Consider the following 17,691-nt stretch of genomic DNA (forward strand, 5'->3'; position numbering starts at 1 on the left):
AAATATAATTAATTCAGATGAAATGAAAATTGGTGGAGTTGGGATTAATAAGGCGATCCAAGGTTGCAGGAGGTTACAGATCAGTTGGAAAGATGTGCAGATAAATGGCAAATTGAGTTTAATCTGGACAAGTGTGAGATGATGTCAAAGTCAAGATGAAAGTTAGGATACTGAGGGACATTGATATACAGAAGGATCTTCGTACAAGTCAGTAACTCCCTGAAAATGGCAACAGCAGTGTTTCAGATGGGAAAGAAGGCAAATGGAACACTGGCCTTCATCGGTCACAACGTTGGGTATAGTGCATCTGATGATGGAATTGTATAAAATTTCTGTTTGACCACATTTGGAGCACTGGGTGCAGTTGTCATCTCCACACAATAGGGAGGATGGGGAGGCTTTGGAGAGGGTACAAAAGGGGTTTATCAGCATGTTACCTGTTTTATGTTTTTAAGGGTGTGTTAGGTGTTAAGAGGAAATTAAACAAAGTTGGAATGCTTTGTGAGACTATCAGAGGCTGACAGGTGACCAGGTACAGGGATATAACGTTAGGACAGGGACAGATAATGTGGATAGTCAGAATCTCTTTTCCAATGTGTACGTTTAAAATACTAGAGCGCAGACTTTTAAGATGAGAAAGAGAAAGTTTAAATGAGGTGCGTGAGGCAAGTTTTTTTTTCTTTACAGAGAGTGGAAGTTTTCGAGGAGAAAGTGAGGCCTGCAGATGCTGGAGATCAGAGCTGAAAATGTGTTGCTGGAAAAGCGCAGCAGGTCAGGCAGCATCCAAGGAGCAGGAGAATCGACGTTTCGGGCATGAGCCCTTCTTCAGGAAAGAGGAGAGTATGCCAAGCAGGCTAAGATAAAAGGTAGGGGGGAGGGACTTGGGGAGGGGCGTTGGAAATGCGATAGTTGGAAGGAGGTCAAGGTGAGGGTGATAGACTGGAGTGGGGGTGGGGCGGAGAGGTCAGGAAGAGGATTGCAGGTTAGGAAGGTGGTGCTGTGTTCGAGGGATTTGACTGAGACAAGGTGGAGGGAGGGGAAATGAGGAAACTGGAGAAATCTGAGTTCATCCCTTGTGGTTGGAGGGTTCCTAGGCGGAAGATGAGGTGCTCTTCCTCCAACCATCGTGTTGCTATGGTCTGGCGATGGAGAAGTCGAACGACCTGCATGTCCTTGGTGGAGTGGGAGGGGGAGTTGAAGTGTTGTGTCACGGGGTGGTTGGGTTGGTTAGTCCGGGTGTCCTATAGTGTTCTCTGAAACGTTCCGCAAGTAGGCGGCCTGTCTCCCCAATATAGAGGAGGCCACATCGGGTGCAACGTATGCAATAAATGATGTGTGAGGAGGTGCAGGTGAATTTGTGGCGGATATGGAAGAATCCTTTGGGGCCTTGGAGGGTAGTAAGGGGGGAGGTGTGGGCGCAAGTTTTGCATTTCTTGCGGTTGCAGGGGAAGGTGCAGGGAGTGGAGGTTGGGTTGATGGGGGGTGTGGACCTGATGAGGGAGTCACGGAGGGAGTGGTCTTTTCGGAACACTGATAGCGGAGGGGAGGGAAATATATCCCTGGTGGTGGGGTCCATTTGGAGGTGGCGGAAATGACGGCGGATGATACGATGTATATGGAGGTTGGTGGGGTGGTAGGTGAGGACCAGTGGGGTTCTTTCCTGGTGGCAATTGGAGGGGCGGGGCTCAAGTGTGGAGGAGCGGGAAGTGGAGGAGATGCGGTGGAGGGCATTGTCAATCACGTCTGGGGGAAATTGCGGTCTTTGAAGAAGGAGGCCATCTGGGTTGTTAAGTATTGGAATTGGTCCTCCTGGGAGCAGATGCGGCGGAGACAAAGGAATTGGGAATATGGGATGTCGTTTTTACAGGGGGCAGGGTGGGAGGAGGTGTAGTCTGCGTAGGTGTAGGAGTCGGTCGGTTTATAGTAAATGTCCGTGTTGATTCGGTCACCCGAGATAGAAATGGAAAGGTCCAGGAAGTGGAGGGAGGAGTCTGAGACGGTCCAGGTGAATTTGAGGTCGGGGTGGAAGGTGTTGGCAAAGTGGATGAACTGTTCAACCTCCTCGTGGGAGCACGAAGCAGCGCCGATACAGTCATCGATATAGCGGACGAAAAGTTGGGGGGTGGTGCCAGTGTAGCTGCGGAAGATGGACTGTTCCACATATCCTACGAAGAGGCAGGCATAGCTGGAGTCCATGCGGGTGCCCATGGCTACTCCTTTGTTTTGGAGGATGTGGGAGGATTTGAAAGAGAAGTTGTTCAGGGTGAGGTCCAGTTCAGTCAGTCGAAGGAGGGTGTCAGTGGAAGGGTACTGTTTGGTACGGCGGGAAAGGAAGAAACGGAGGGCTTTGAGGCCTTCGTGATGGGGGATGGAGGTGTACAGGGACTGGATGTCCATGGTGAAGATAAGGTGTTGGGTACCGGGGAAGCGAAAATCCTGGAGGAGGTAGAGGACGTGGTGTCCCGAACATCGGTGGGGAGTTCTTGGACTAAGGGGCACAGGACCTTGTCGAGGTGAGTTCGGTGGGGCAGGAGCAGACGGAGACAATGGGTCGGCCGGGGCAGTCAGGTTTGTGGAGTTTTGGCAGGAGGTAGAAACGGGCGGTGCGGGGTTGTGGGACTATGAGGTTGGAGGCGGTGAATGGGAGATCCCCTGAGGTGATGAGGTTATGAATGGTCTTGGAGATGATGGTTTGGTGGTGGGAGGTGGGGTCATGGTCAAAGGGCCAGTAGGAGGAGGTGTCTGCGAGCTGGCGTTTAGCCTCAGCGGTCTAAAGGTCGGTGTGCCAAACTACTACCGCGCCTCCCTTGTCTTCCGGTTTGATAGTGAGGTTGGGGTTGGAAGAGAGTGGAAGTTGCCAAGCGAGATCATAGAAACAGAAATGTGAGTAAAGTTTTGAAGTGACATTTCGACAGAAACATGAACGGCCAGAGAATAGAGGGACATGGACCATGTACATATAGATGGGGTGAGTTGAGAATGATATCAAGGTGGGCCAAAGGGCCTATTGCTGCACTGTTCTTTTTTCTACATTCCCAGCATTTCACCGCTCAAAGCACTTCAGAATCTTGCATGTTTCCTTCAGTTTCTCTCTAATTTTTCTCAACTTCAATGGGTTCATTCTTATTCTACTCTACCTCTTATTATATAATCCCTCCATTTCCAACATCAGCCGAGTGAACATTCTCTGGCCTGCCTCTGATACAAGAATATATTTCCTTCGGGTACACACACTGTTCATAATATTCTAGGTGTAGTCTGACTTGTACCTTGCATCGTTTTAGTAAGACCTCCCTATATTTAGACTCCAGTCCCTTTGTAATAAATGGCAGCATTTGATTTGCCTTCTCTATTACTTGATGACCCTGTAAGCTACTTTTTTTCTGATTGATAAACAAGAACTCCCACAACCCTTTATGTTTCCAGTCTAAAAACAAATACTGTTAGCCTGACAGTAAGTCAGGAGCATGCTGAAATGAGTAAGAAACGACATATCAATAAAAAAACTGGATCCTTAGAAACACATTTTATAAAAGAGAATTTGTTTTTGAGCCTGTTGGATTTATTTGTTGGTGTGAATATAAATGGCAGAATAGATAAGGATGTTGGGGGGGGCGGGTGTTGGTACGGAGTATATGGTTTATTTGAATTTTCAGAAGCCTTTGTGCAAGTTTTAATAAGGGTTAAAGAGTAACTTGGTAGAGAATAGGGCCCCTTAAATAAGGTCGCCTATGTGTGGAACCAGAGTAGGTTGGTGAGATATGAAACGAAAAAATAGTCTTGTCAGTATTTACTGTGGAGAAAGACATGGAACTTGGGGAAATAAATAGTGATGTCTTGGAAAGAATCCTCAACAGAGAAGAGAATGTGCTGGAATATTAAAACAAGTAAAGGTAGATCTATTCTTAGTAGCTCATGAGGTCGATCTGAGAATATTGTTGGAAGCTCGGGAAGAGATTATAATATTACTAACAGAGATATTTTAATTTATATTATCAACAGGCGCAGTGATGTGCCGAAAGACTGGAGGGCGGCTAATGCTGTTCCATCACTAAAGGATTGCAGGGAAAAGCCAGGAAATAACAGCCCCGTGAGCCCAGTGATGGGGTAGTTGTTGGAGGAAATTCTGAGAGAAAGGAGCGACATATATTTGGAAAGGCTCGGGCTGATTAGAGATAGTCAGCATGGCTTTGTGAGTGGAAAACCGTGTTTCACAAACTGGATTGACTCTTCGAGGAGGTGGCCAAGAGATATATGAAGTCAGAGCAGTCAACATTGTCCACGTGGACTTTAGCGAAGCATTTAACAAGGTTCAAAGGGATGTAGAACATCTAGTCAAGAGGAAGAACGGCGCTTACTTAAGGTTGAGGACGCTAGGAACGTTAGACCTCGAGAGAGTTATATGAGGGCAGCACGATGGCTCAATGGTTAGCATGGCTGCCTTATAGCAGCAGGGACCCGATTTCGATTCCAGTCCCGGGCGACTGTCTGTGTGGAGTTTACACGTTCTCCCTATGTCTGTGTAGGGTTCCTCCAAATGCTCCAGTTTCCACCCAAGGATGAGCAGATTAGGTGAATCAGCCATGGTAAATTACACATTAGTCAGGGTAAATGGAGAATAATAGGGTGGGGGAATGGTTTTGGGCGGGATGTTCTTCAGAAGGTCCGTATGGAGTTGTTGGGCCAAATGGCCTGTTTCCACACTTTGCGGACTCTCTGAAGGTAGCCAGGAAGGAACTGAAGAATGGACTTAGGACAGCTAGAATGGGACATGAAAAATCATTTTTTGGGATGGATTAAGAAAAAGCGTAAGGCATTGTCCACTTATGTGAGAAACAAAACGATGGTCAGCGTGAGGGTAGGGCCGGTCAGGCATAGTGGAGGGAACATGTGCCTGGAGTCACAGGAGGTAGGGGAGGACCTTAATGAATACTTTGCTTCAGTATTCACTACTAAGAGGGACTTTGTCATTTGTGAGGAAGCGTGAAAAGGACTGATATATGTGAATAGGTTGATGTTGAGAAGGAGGATGTGCTGAGGATTGTGTAAAACTTAAAGATAGATAAGTCTATTGGACCAGACCAGATATGTCCAAAGTTACTGCAAGGGAAGGGATTGCCTTTGGCGATGACCTTTGGACCCACACTAGGAGAAAGGGCTTGAAAAAGAGCTTATGTCCGAAACGTCGATTCTCCAACTCCTCGGATGCTGCCTGGCCTGCTGTGTTTTTCCACCACCACACTTTTCAACTTTGCACCCACACTGTCCACCAGAGTCATACCAGATGATTGGAGGGAGGCACATGTTGCTCCCTTGTTCAAGAAAGGGAATATGGCTAATCCTGGGAATTACAGACCTCCACTTTCTTATGTCTGTGGTATGCAATTTATTGGAGAGGACTCTGAGAGAGCGGCTTTATGACTCCGTAGAAAACCATAGTTTGATTAGAGATAGTCAGCATGGCTTTGAAAGGGACATGTCATGCCTCACAAATCTTATTGAATCCTTCGAGAATGTGACAAAACACATTTAAGGCTCATTCAGAAAATACAGAGGCATGGGATACAGGAAACCTGTCTGTCTGGATATGGAATCCTGCCTCATAGAAGACAGAGTGTGATGATAGATGGGAAGCATTCAGCATGGAGCTCAGTGACCAGTGGTGTTCTGCAGGGATCGGTTGCAGGAACTCTGCTCTTTGTGATTCTTTTTATAAACTACTTGAATGTGGTTATGGAAGAATGGGTTAGTAATTTTGCCAATGACATGGAGGTTGGTGGAGTGGTGGATAGTGTGGAGGTCTGTTGTAGGTTGCAGCAGGATATTGCCAGAACGCGGAGCTGGACTGAGAAGTGGCAGATGGAGTTTAATTTGGAAATGTGTGAAATGATTCATTTTGGAAAGTCTAACTTGAATGCAGAATACAGGGTTAAAGGCAGAATGCTTGGTAGTGTTGTGGAACAGAGAGATCTTGGGTTCCACATCCATCTATCCCTCAAAGTTGCCATCCAAGCTGATAGGGTTGTTGAGAAGGAATATGTTGTGTTGCCTTTCAATTGCTGGGAATTGGGTTTTCAAGTGTGAGGTTATGCTGCAGCTCTATAGAGCCATGGTTAGACCCCACTGGAATATTGTGTTCAGTTCTGATCCCCTCATTACAGGAAGGATGTGGAAGCTTTATGGAGGGTAAATTGGAGATTTACAGGAATGTTGCCTGTACTGGAGAGCATGTCTTACGAAGAAACGTTCAGGGAGGTAAGCCTTTTGTCATTGAAGTGAAGAAGGGTGAGGGGCGACTTGGTAGAGGTCATCAAGATGATGTGAGACATGGAGTGAATAGTGAGAGACTTCTTTATACCATGGCATAAATGGCTATTGTCAGTGGGCATAAATAATTTTAAGGTGATTGGTGGATGGGTAAGGAGAAATTTCAGAGGAAGGTTCTTTACAAAGAGTGTTGCATGGTTGGAATGCACTGCCAGGGGTGGTAGGAGAGTCATATACATGAGGGACATTTAATAGACTTTTGGATAGGCACATGGATGGTAGTAAAATGAAGGGTATGTAGGTTAGTTTGATCTTTCACACGGATAAAAGGTTGGCATGGCATCATGGCCGAAGGGTTTTGCACTGTACTGTTCAGTGTTCTCCGTTCCGTGTGGTAAACTGGGTAATAAGCCTCGACCATTGTAAAAGGATACGGCATCCAGGAGGAGCGAGGAAACTGGTTACAAAATTGGGGTTGATGGTAGGAGACAGAGGGTGATGGGAGACATGCTGTGTTTCTGACTGGAGGCATGTGACCAGCGGTGTAGTGGGTCCCCTGTTGTTTGTCATTTGGATAAATGGTTTGGATGGGAATATTGGTTTCCTGGTAAGTAAGTCTTTTGGTTGACACTGAAATTGCTGGTGATGTGGACAGTGAAGAAGATTATCTATGAAACAACAGGATGAACAGTACTGCTGGGATAGTGGCCTGAAGAATAGCAGATGAAGTTTAATTAGATAAATGTGAAGTGTTACATTTTGGTGAAACAAACCAGGGCGGGACTTGTACAGTTAATGTTCGGGCACTGGGTAGTGTTGTCAATCAGAGACCCAGGGATGCAGGTAGACAGTTTCTTGAGAGTGGCGATACTGGTAGACAGGCTGGTGAAGCAGGTGTTTGGGATGGTTATATTCATAGGGCAAAGCTTTGAGAGTAGGAGTTGGGATGTCATGTTGTGGCTGTACAGGACATTGGTGCGGCCTCCATAAAAGCATTGTTGATCAGTAGGAATAACTCATCTGGTTCACTTAGCTTCTTTTAGGGAAGGACATCTGACATTCCAACCTGGTCTGGCTGACATGTGATTCCAGACCCACAGCAGTATGTCTGACTCTGAGCTACCCTCTGAGTAATTAGCAGTGGGGCAAAGAATGCTGGTCCAATCACCCTCATCCCATGAATAAATAAATAAAAATGCATTCGTCCCTCCCTGCCTTTGCAAACTCCTCCAGCTGCAGCTGGCTTTGTCACACTGTTCAGGCCCGGACCACTCTCTCACCACCTCCAACATCTTCACCTCTCCCTGTTCCTATTGTGTCATTAAACCCTGACAATGATTCCCCTTCCCATTGCCCTCCTCCTGCTAGCAGACCCTTTGCAATGCCTTTAAAACTTACTGCTTAAACTCTCTCTCATTTCAGGATATTAAGTACTTTGTGGTAATCATCTAAGCCTCATAATCTGATATGATCCATTTTGTCCTGAGTGAGGGATGGGTGGGAATTTCTTGCTGAGGATTTTCTATTTCAATGGAACGTCCTTTTGTTGAATGTTTTACACTGTTCCTTCAAATGTTTTCCACTGTTCATTTACAGACACATATTTCAGTCTGTTTAGCCTGTTTACTTTGGTCAGGTCTCCTCTCAAACTCATGTAATTGGCTGTTTTTGTTTCCAGATGTAGCTTGTCCTTTTTGTGATTCACTTTAAAACTTTGTATTTCTTTAAACTGCACTTTACACAATTTCCCAGAGGATCTCCCCAGGTGGCATTACTCACTAAGTTTCATGACACAACGGTCGCACTGAGATAGTGACATCTCAAGCCAGTTGCATAATGTGTTATTCAAAGAAACACTGAAAAAAAATTCCACAATCTCTTCTTCGAATATCACTCTTGCCAGTATGATTGTCAAGATTATATGAATACTCAAGTTTCACTAAATTATCACAATGCCTTTATTAAAAATTCCAATGAGTTCCTCTTTCATGCAAATGATGAGCAATGAAATGTTGTTAAGTGGCCGAAAACTGTTCTGCCGCTTGTGTCCTTCGCAAGTAGTCGCCAGAATTTACATTCAGACTGACTCTACTTCATGATCTGATGCCAAATACTTTCTCTGTAATGTCTTTGTTATCCATTATTGTTAGCATTGCCCATTTTGCCTGAGTTTCCGCAAGGTTGTGAACCATTGAATATTTATGTTCCAACTGTTGTTCGTCTTGTAACCATGTCTCCCTGGTGTCTAAATCTCTTTTATCCCTTTATTACAAATCAGTCTACCTTGCTGCAGAGACTTTGTCCATTCCAAAAAAAAGATAATTTACTCTTTCCCACAATTTCCTGTCACAAATCGATTCACTGATACACAGTTTTAGTTCAAATTTGTCCCTTCCTGTACCTTTCTGCTTGTCTTCGGCCACATCCCCATGCTGTTCACATGCGTCATCTTTTCTATTTGGATTTGGAAAGCTCCTTTCACCTGAACCCTCTTTCAGTTTAAAGCCCTGTCCATAAACCTACCGACATGATTGGTCTGGACACTGGTCCCAGCTCAGTTCCAGTGGGACCCCATCCTAATGGATTATTTATTAAAACAGGTATGGGATGTAGGTGTCTCTGGCAGACCAGCCTTTCTTGCCCAGCTCTAGCTGCCCTTGAGCTGAGTAGCTTGCTCGGCCATTTCAGAGGGCAATTGGGAGGCAAACACTTTGCTGTGGCTATGTCGTGCAGACCATCTGAGGGTGGGCAGATGTCCTTCTCTGAATGACAAGTGTTTGGATTTATTGTACATCAGTAATGGTATTAATAGATGGTCAATTGCTATTTTAAAAATAATTTATTTCAAATTCCACCATTTCAGATAAGCCTCTCCTGAACATTAGCTGAGTTTTGGGATACATGCTCTGGCAACAATATCACGAGGCCATTACTTTGTCTGCTCACAGGCTATTTATCCCTGAACACTGATACCAGTGTATCATGAAGCTGAACCTGTTTTCCTTCATGATTGTTTGTTCCTGATACCTTCCTGCAGTCTGGTGATATCACTCAGTCTCTCTCCATGTGGTATCCCTCACTGTGTGGGTCTCATTGTTACCTCTGTCAGTATCTCTCACTCTTACAGTTACTCCAGATTCCAAGCCAACAGAATTCTGCACAGGCCAGGGATGGAGACTGGGATTTTACAGATCTCCGTGGGACACAGTACTATTCTCCGAGACATGGAATATGTACAGTGTTGGAGAGGGAACACAGAACAGAAAGATCCCAGGCAGCTTTCCCACCCACTCATGGGAAGTCTGCTTTCCCCTCTGTTGTCCTGATGCTCACTAAGACGTCACAGGCATGGATTGATAACTGTGACACACCTGATACTGTCTCAGAACAACAAAACTTTCAGTAGACGTGGTGATTGAGCCTGGGGTGTGTCTGTACACTGCTCCCCCTCCAGCACTGTTAGCTGATGTTTGGAGCCCTCTCGCCGCTCTCTGCACGGTGAGTGGTCTTACCTCACTGCATCAGTCTAATTTCCCATTCTGTCTGTTTTTCTGTCTCCTGTAGGTACTCAGGAAGTTCCTGACTCAATAGATTTCCCAGCTGCTGGGTGTCCCATCCATCACCACGTTGAAGATGGTTGGTCAGGCAGAGAGACAAAGGGCAAGGAGATCTGGAGCCTTCAATAAACCCTGCAGTGAGGTAAGATCACTCACCGTGCAGAGAGCGGCTAGAGGGCTCCAAACATCAGCTAACAGTGCTGGAGGGGGAGCAGTGTACAGACACACCCCAGGCTCAATCACCACGTCTACTGAAAGTTTTGTTGTTCTGAGACAGTATCAGGTGTGTCACAGTTATCAATCCATGCCTGTGACGTCTTAGTGAGCATCAGGACAACAGAGGGGAAAGCAGGCTTCCCATGAGTGGGTGGGAAAGCTGCCTGGGATCTTTCTGTTCTGTGTTCCCTCTCCAACACTGTACATATTCCATGTCTCGTGGACCAGTGTCTTCAATAATTTGTAACTTCTACAACAGTGCCTGTCCCTGTAACCTCCACCTTCCCTATTGTCCCTCCCCATATTTGAAATGTACTGCATTTATTATCCTTCCATGCAACTAGTCCATGCTGACTACTGTTCATGAACGAGTTGCATTTGCATGTGTCTGGTCCATATCCCTTCAAACCTTCTCTTCTCCATATATCTGCCCAAATGTCTTTTCCATGTTGTAACTTTACTTTTCTCTACCCCTTCCCCAGACGCTCATTCCATACATGCACCATTCTCTATGCGGAAATGTTCTCCTCTGGTCACTTTTAAGTATTTCTTCTCTCACCTCATATTTCTACCCTCTTGGAATGGATTCCCCTACCCTGGGATAGAAACCTTTACTATTCACATTAAGTATACCCCTCATGGTTTATAAACCTTTATAAGGTCACCTCTCAGCCACCTCCGCCCAAGGGAAATACGAAGGATAATGATACAAATATCTCTGCCATGGTCCCCGCTGCGACATTGCCACAATGTTGTGGCATACACTTGTTCAGGACCTCAGGCGTTCTCTACCTTTGTGTTCTAAGATCTCCAGCACCAGCTCTTCTGTAATGGGGACTCTTTTCAAGACATCATTGTTTCTCTCCCTTTGTTTCCTGGTCTTTGTCCACTGTATGTTCTGACATGAAATATTCATTTCAGGTCGCGCCCATCTCCCGTGGTTCCAGGCAGGGATGGCCTTCTTGATCTTTGAGGAGCTCTATTGTCTCTCGAGTTGCTTTTTTGTACTTGTGTGCTGTAGAATCTCTTTGAATTCTCCTTAACTTTATCTGTCAAAGCTATCTCATCGCCCTGTTTTGCTTTCCAGCTTCTCCAGCCTCTCTGTTTCTCCACGTGTGAATCCACATCCAAGGTACAATGTAACTGTACCCCTTGGTCTCTCTTCGTTAGACAACACTGAACAGAGCACTGCCATTAACTGTGTCAGTCCTCCCTGGTTTGTCTTAACAAATTCCAACACCTGAATTCAACTCCACCTTTCATTTGTTGACCCACGGCTCAGTTGGTTAAGATCACCTTTGATAACTATATTCATTGCCCACTATAACACATATTTTACTATCCACAAACATGCTAACACTAATTCATATATTCTCGTTTATGTCAATAATACACATGTATGGACTCTGCACCGATCCTCATGGCACATCGCTGATCAGAGGCCCCAAGTCTGCACAACAACCCTCTCCCACCATCCTCTGTCTCCTACTGTCAAGCTCATTTGTGTTTGTTTGGCTTGCTCTCCCTGATCCCATGTGATCTAATCTTACTAACCAGTGCACAAGGCTAAACCCTGTCTAAGGCCTTGCTGAAGTCAGGATAGATAACGTCTACTGCTCTGTCTTCATCCATCTCCTTGGTCACCTCTTCAACAAACTCTACCAAGTTTGAGAGACACCCCTTTGTAGGCAAAAGCTATGCTGACTATCCCTAAGGAATCATTGCCTTTCCAAATGCATGTGACTCCTGTCCCGCGGAATCGCTTCCAACAACATTGGCATCACTGACATCAAGCTAATTGGTGTTTATGTCCCTGGCTTTCCCTCGCAGCCTTTCCTAAATGCTGTCACAACATTAGCCACCCTCCAGGCTCCCAGCTCACAGCTGTCAGTGATAGAAATATTTTTGTAAGTTTCTTCCCTAACTTGCCCCAATGTCCTGGGATGTACTTGATTAGTTCCCTGGGAGTTGTCTAATTTTAATGCGTTTTAAAACCTTCATCACCTCCTGTTCGTCAATGTAGACTCTTTTGAAAACATCACTGTTTATTTCCCTGCTTTCCCAGTGTTTTTTCCACAGTAAGTTCTGACTTGAAATTTTTGTTTCGGATCTCACCCATTTCCTGTGGGTTCACACACGGATGGCTTCATTGATTTTTCAGGGGTCACATTCTGTCTCGAGTTAATCTTCTGTTGTAAATATACTTGTAGAATCTCTTTGGATTTTCCTGAACCTTATCTGCCAAAGCTGTCAGTTCCCCTTTAAGCCCTCATGGTTTCCCTCTTAAGAGTGTTACGACACCCACAATGTTCTTCAAGGGATTGACTTAATCCAGCTGGCTATATAGGACATGTGCCCCCTTTTGTCTTGACCAGAACCTCAATATTCCTGAAGAAGGGCTTATGCCCGAAACGTCGATTCTCCTGTTACTTGGATGCTGCCTGACCTGCTGCGCTTTTGCAGCAACACATTTTCAGCTCAGAACATCAATATCCCAAGTTATCCAGTGTTTCCCATTTGTGTCAGCATTGTCCTTCATACTAACAGAAATATGCAGTCCCTGAAATCTTAATTTATTTCTCTTTTGAAAGAATCCCACTTGCCCGACGTCTCTTTAATTTCAAATAGCCTCCACGAATCAACTTTTGGACAGTCTTGCTGAATACCTTCTGGACTGGGGCAAGGCCAGATTTGATCTTTAACTTGTGGACCAGGCCTGTCCTTTTCCATCGCTATTTTCAAACTAATAGAATTGTGCTGACTTTGTCAAAGTGCTCCCCCAAGAACTCTTCAGCCCCTTTCTCTCCCTTGTTTCCCGAAGGGAGATCAGTTTTTATCCTTTCCTCCAGTCGGACCAGTTACATACTGCCTGAGACAATTTTCTTGAACACACTGAACAAATTTCTTCTATCCAAGCTGTGAACACTCTGGCAATACCAGTCTAGGTTTAGAAAGTTAAAATCCCCGACCATTACAGCCCTATCATTATTACAGATATCTGAGATCTCCAGCATATTTGCTGCTCAATTTCCCACTGACTGTAGTACAGTCATATCAAACTGATCATTCAGTATAATTTCTCAGTTCCACTAACACAGCTTCACTGGGCGATCCCCAGGAATATCCTCTCTGTGCTGCAGTGATGTTTTCACTGATCAAAAACTCCAATCCCCCTCCTCTCTTGCCTCCCCTTCTATCCTTCCTGTAGCATCTGTCCCGGGAACATTGAGCTGCCTGTCCTGCCCCTCCCTCAGCTGTGTTTCTGTAATTCCTGTGATATCCCTGTCCCATGCTCCCATCCATGCCATGCGTTCATCTGTATAACCTGTTAGGCCTTTTACATTAAAGTAGATGCAGCTTAATTGATGCGTTTTCCCGCATTGCCTGCTGTGTTCATGCCTGCCTTGTCAATTGAAATGACTCTCTTGAAATTCTGTCCCAGCCTCAACATTCAGACTGTAGACTGAGACCATCCCCCTCAATGTGTTCAACGCCCTCACATTTCATGTCATCTGCAAACTTAATAATGATACCTTCTGCTTCACATCGGAGTGACTAATGCCCATAAGGAACAGCAATGGTTACTGCACAGATCCCTGTGATACACCCGCTGGGCAAAGGCTTTCAATCAGAAAACCAACCCACACAACAATTTTGGATCTAATTTCCCAACCTGCCTTTGAAGCCATGGGCTATTCCCTTCTGGACCAGCCTTCCACGTGGGACCTTGTCAAAGGCCTTAATGAACTCCATGTAAACCACATCATCTGCACAGCCCTCATCAATATCTTCAATCGTAATTTCAAAGAAATCTCAGCTGAGTTCATCAGGCATTATCTTCCTCTTCCAAATCCATGCTGACTATCACTAATCGATCGCTGTCTTTCCAGTTATTGATTCAACCTGTCCCTCAGAATTGTTCCCAATAATTTACCTCCCCCTGCTGTTAGACTATCTGCTCTGTAATTTCCTGGCCTATCCCTGCTGCCCTTCTTGAACAAAGGAACCACATTCGCGATCCTCCAGCCATTCAGCACTTCACCTGTGGCCAGCAAAGTATTACATACATCCGCCAGGACCCCAGCAATCTCCTCCCTTACCTCTCATAGCAGCCTGTGATACTTTTCATTGGGTAAAGGGTATTTATCCACCTTTATGCCTGTGAAAATATTTAATACCTCCTCCTTATTGATCTTAACATATTCTGGAACCTCAGCATCCCAACTGAAATCCCCGGTTACAATGTCTTTGTCCTGTGTGAATACAGATGGGAAGTATTCACTGAAGACCTCACCTACTTCCTCTGGCTCCATGTACAGATTGTCCTTTTGGTTACTCACAGGCCTCCCTCTTTCGCTGGGAATCCTCTTACTCTCACGATGCTGATAAAATACTTGTGGCTCTTCCACAATCGTGTCTGCCAAATATATTTCATGACTATTGTTTTTCCCTCGTTTACCACAATCCCCTTGCACTCTCTATACTTGTGAAGGGCTTCACCTGATTGTATTGCACTGTATTTTCTTTATCAAACTCACGATATCACTTGATCAGTATTCCCTGCACTTGCTGCCTTTCCTATTCACTATTCAAGGAGCACACTGGCCCTGCGTTCTCACTGCATCACTTTAAAATACTCCCACTTTCCTAACATGGACCCAACTGCAGGGAGTTCCTCCCAGTCTATGTTTGCCAGATCCTCTGTAATGACCGCAATACTTATGGGAGACTCAGTTTTGAGGGGACAGACAGAAGACTGTGTGGCTGCAGAAGGGACCCCAGGATGGTGTGCTGCCTCCCAGGTACCAGGGTCAAGGATGTCTCTAAGCGGTTACTGAACATTCTGGAGGGTGAACAGCCAGAAGTCATTGTGCACATCGGCCCACGTGACCGAGGTAGACAAAGGGATTTAGGTAAGAAGTTTTTAAAAAAGGTTATTGACGTGAATGATCTCCAGATGACTCACAGTCCACGCACCAGTGAGGACAGAAATAGAATGATCGGTCAGATGGATGTGTGGCTGAGGAGCTGGTGTAAGGTGCAGGGTTTCCAGTTCTTAGGTCATTGGGATCTCTTCTGGGGTAGAGGTGACCTGTACCAGGGGGATGGTTTGCACTGGAAGCAGATGGGCACCAGTATCCCTGGGAGGAGATTTGCTCGTGTTACCTGGCAGGATTTAAACTAGTTTGGCAGGGAGTTGAGACTCTAAATAAGCTAGGGGCCATCAACTAGTCAGGGGAAAATACATCAGCCATCGAGAGCAAATTTCCTATCCAGGATATCTGGGACACTGCATAGGGAGGGAAAATACTTCTGGTTTAAAGGGCATTAATTTCAACTCATGAGGCCTGACTGGTAAGGCAGACAAGTTCAGACCGTGGATTAGCTCTGGGGACTGGGATATTATAGCCATAACAGAAACATGGCTGAGAGAAGGGCAGGACTTGTAGCTCAGAGTTCCAGGATACAAAAGCTAAAGGCATGACAGAAGGACAAGTAAGTGAGGAGGGGGAGTTGTCCCTTTGAATAGGGAGAACATTAAAAACAGTGCCAAGAGACGATATTGTTAAGCGGTACTCAAATGAGGCAATATTTTTAAAAGTTAGAAACAAAAAGGGGATGGTCAGTCTGCTGGGATGGTGTTCTAGACCCCCAAATAGCCAGCAGGTACGAGAGGAAAAAATGCGTAGTGAGATTGCAGGTACCTATAAAAATAATAGAGTAGTATTGGATGGAGATTTTAACTTCCCATGGATTGACTAGGTCACCCAGAGTGTAAAAGGACCATACGGGGTGGAATTTGTCAAAATGTCTAAGAAAGTTTCCTAAATCAAGATGTAGAGGGCTCTATGCTACTCAGGCGGATGCAACACGAGACCTCCCCTCAGAAAACGAGGTCGGCTAAGTGAATGAAGTCGGAGAGCACTTTGGGTCCAGTTACCACAACTGTCTTCATTTTAACATAGTTATGGAAATGAGCATACATTAGATTGTAAAGGGGGGAATTGGGTTCCTTAATTGCGTGCAAGACAAAAGATTGACAAACAGGGCAAGTTCATTGGGAGACCAAGAGAAGGAATGTATGAAGATTTGAGTACAGCCATAATGATGTCATGTTGTGAAGTTATGGAATTGAATACAAACTCCTACAGGCTGTAACGTACCAAAGTAAAATGTGAGGTGTTATTCGAGCCTGGGTTGTGCTTCATTGGAACATTGCAGCTGCCCTGGACTGAAATGTTAGCATGAGAGCAAGGTAGGTTATTAAAATGGGAAACAATGAGACGGTCAGGGCTCTTCCTACAGACAGAGTGGGAGTGTTCCTCAATGCAGTCTCTGTTTGGTCTCCCCAATTTAAAGGAGACTGAATTGTGAGCAGCAATGACAGGAGACAGGATTGAAAGATTACAAGTGAAATGCTGCTTCATCTGGAAGGTGTGTGTTGGGTTGTTCAGAAATGAGGAATGAGTCAGCGATCTTTTCAAATGTCCAAATGTATTTCTTCTTACATGTAGACGACATAGTTCCACAACTTGGAGAGAGTAAGTACTACAGGTGCGAGAGGCCAGATTTAATAAACTTGGAGCTGGCTAAACACAGCAGACCAGACAGAATGAGAGGAGCAAAAAGGCAATATTTTGATATTGGACCTTTCGTCAGGACTAGCGAGGGGGAGGGGAGCCAAGAAACGGAGTGATGGGATATGGAAGGGTGAAGGGTAGGTATGATGGTGGTGTATACATGTAGGTATGAGGTTACTGTGATTGGTTAGTGGGAAGGATGGAGCAGATATGTGAGTGAGAAGATGGACAGGTGGGTCTGGTCATCGAGAAGGGACAGGGGATAAGGCTGCGTGTGGAGGGATTTTGAAGCTTCTGCAGTCAATATTGAGGCCATTGGGTATCAGCTTCAAAGGTAGACTCTCAGGTGGTGTTCCTCTGACAGTGGACAGGCTAAGGATGGGCATGTCCCCGGAAGAGTTGAAGGGGGAATTGAAATGGAAGTGAACTGGAATGTCGGGTTGGTTGTTGTGTTTCGAGCACTGGTGCTCCATACAGAGCCTGATCCTGCACCACCAAGCATGCCTCCAACTCCCGATGTGGTCTCCTCTCTATCAGGGAGACCAAAGGGAGATTCAGGGACATATTCATGGAGCAGCTGCTCTCTGCTCGCTTTAACCAACCCTACATTCCAGTTGCCATTCAATTGCTCCCTAACCCCCACCCCTCAACCTTGCTCATCCAGCGACAGATCCATCCTTGGCCTCCTCCACTGTCAGAGTGAGGCCAAATAGAAACTAGGGAACAGAACCTGATCTTTCAGCTTGAGTGTTTACAGTTCACTGGTCTCAATATTGACTTCACTGGCTTCAGAACTCTCCACCCACAGCCTTATTCCATGTTCCCCTTCCCTTACCTGATCTAAGCTGTCCAGATTTCTATTCGCATATCCGCTGCACCCTTCCCACTGACCAATCACATTATCCCCCTATTGCATCCCCTATCGTCATCCCATCTAGCCTTCCCCCAGCTCCACGCCTCTCCCTCTATTTTCTTCCCGGATCCACTTCCCCCGGACCAATCCTGATGAAGTCTTCCAGCCTGAAACGTTGACTTTCCTGTTCCATGGATGCTGTCTGACCTGCTGTGTA

Source organism: Chiloscyllium plagiosum, unplaced genomic scaffold (assembly GCF_037043375.1).
Source record: "Chiloscyllium plagiosum isolate Xiang-an unplaced genomic scaffold, Cpla_swu_hap1 HiC_scaffold_20, whole genome shotgun sequence".
NCBI lineage: Eukaryota > Metazoa > Chordata > Chondrichthyes > Orectolobiformes > Hemiscylliidae > Chiloscyllium > Chiloscyllium plagiosum.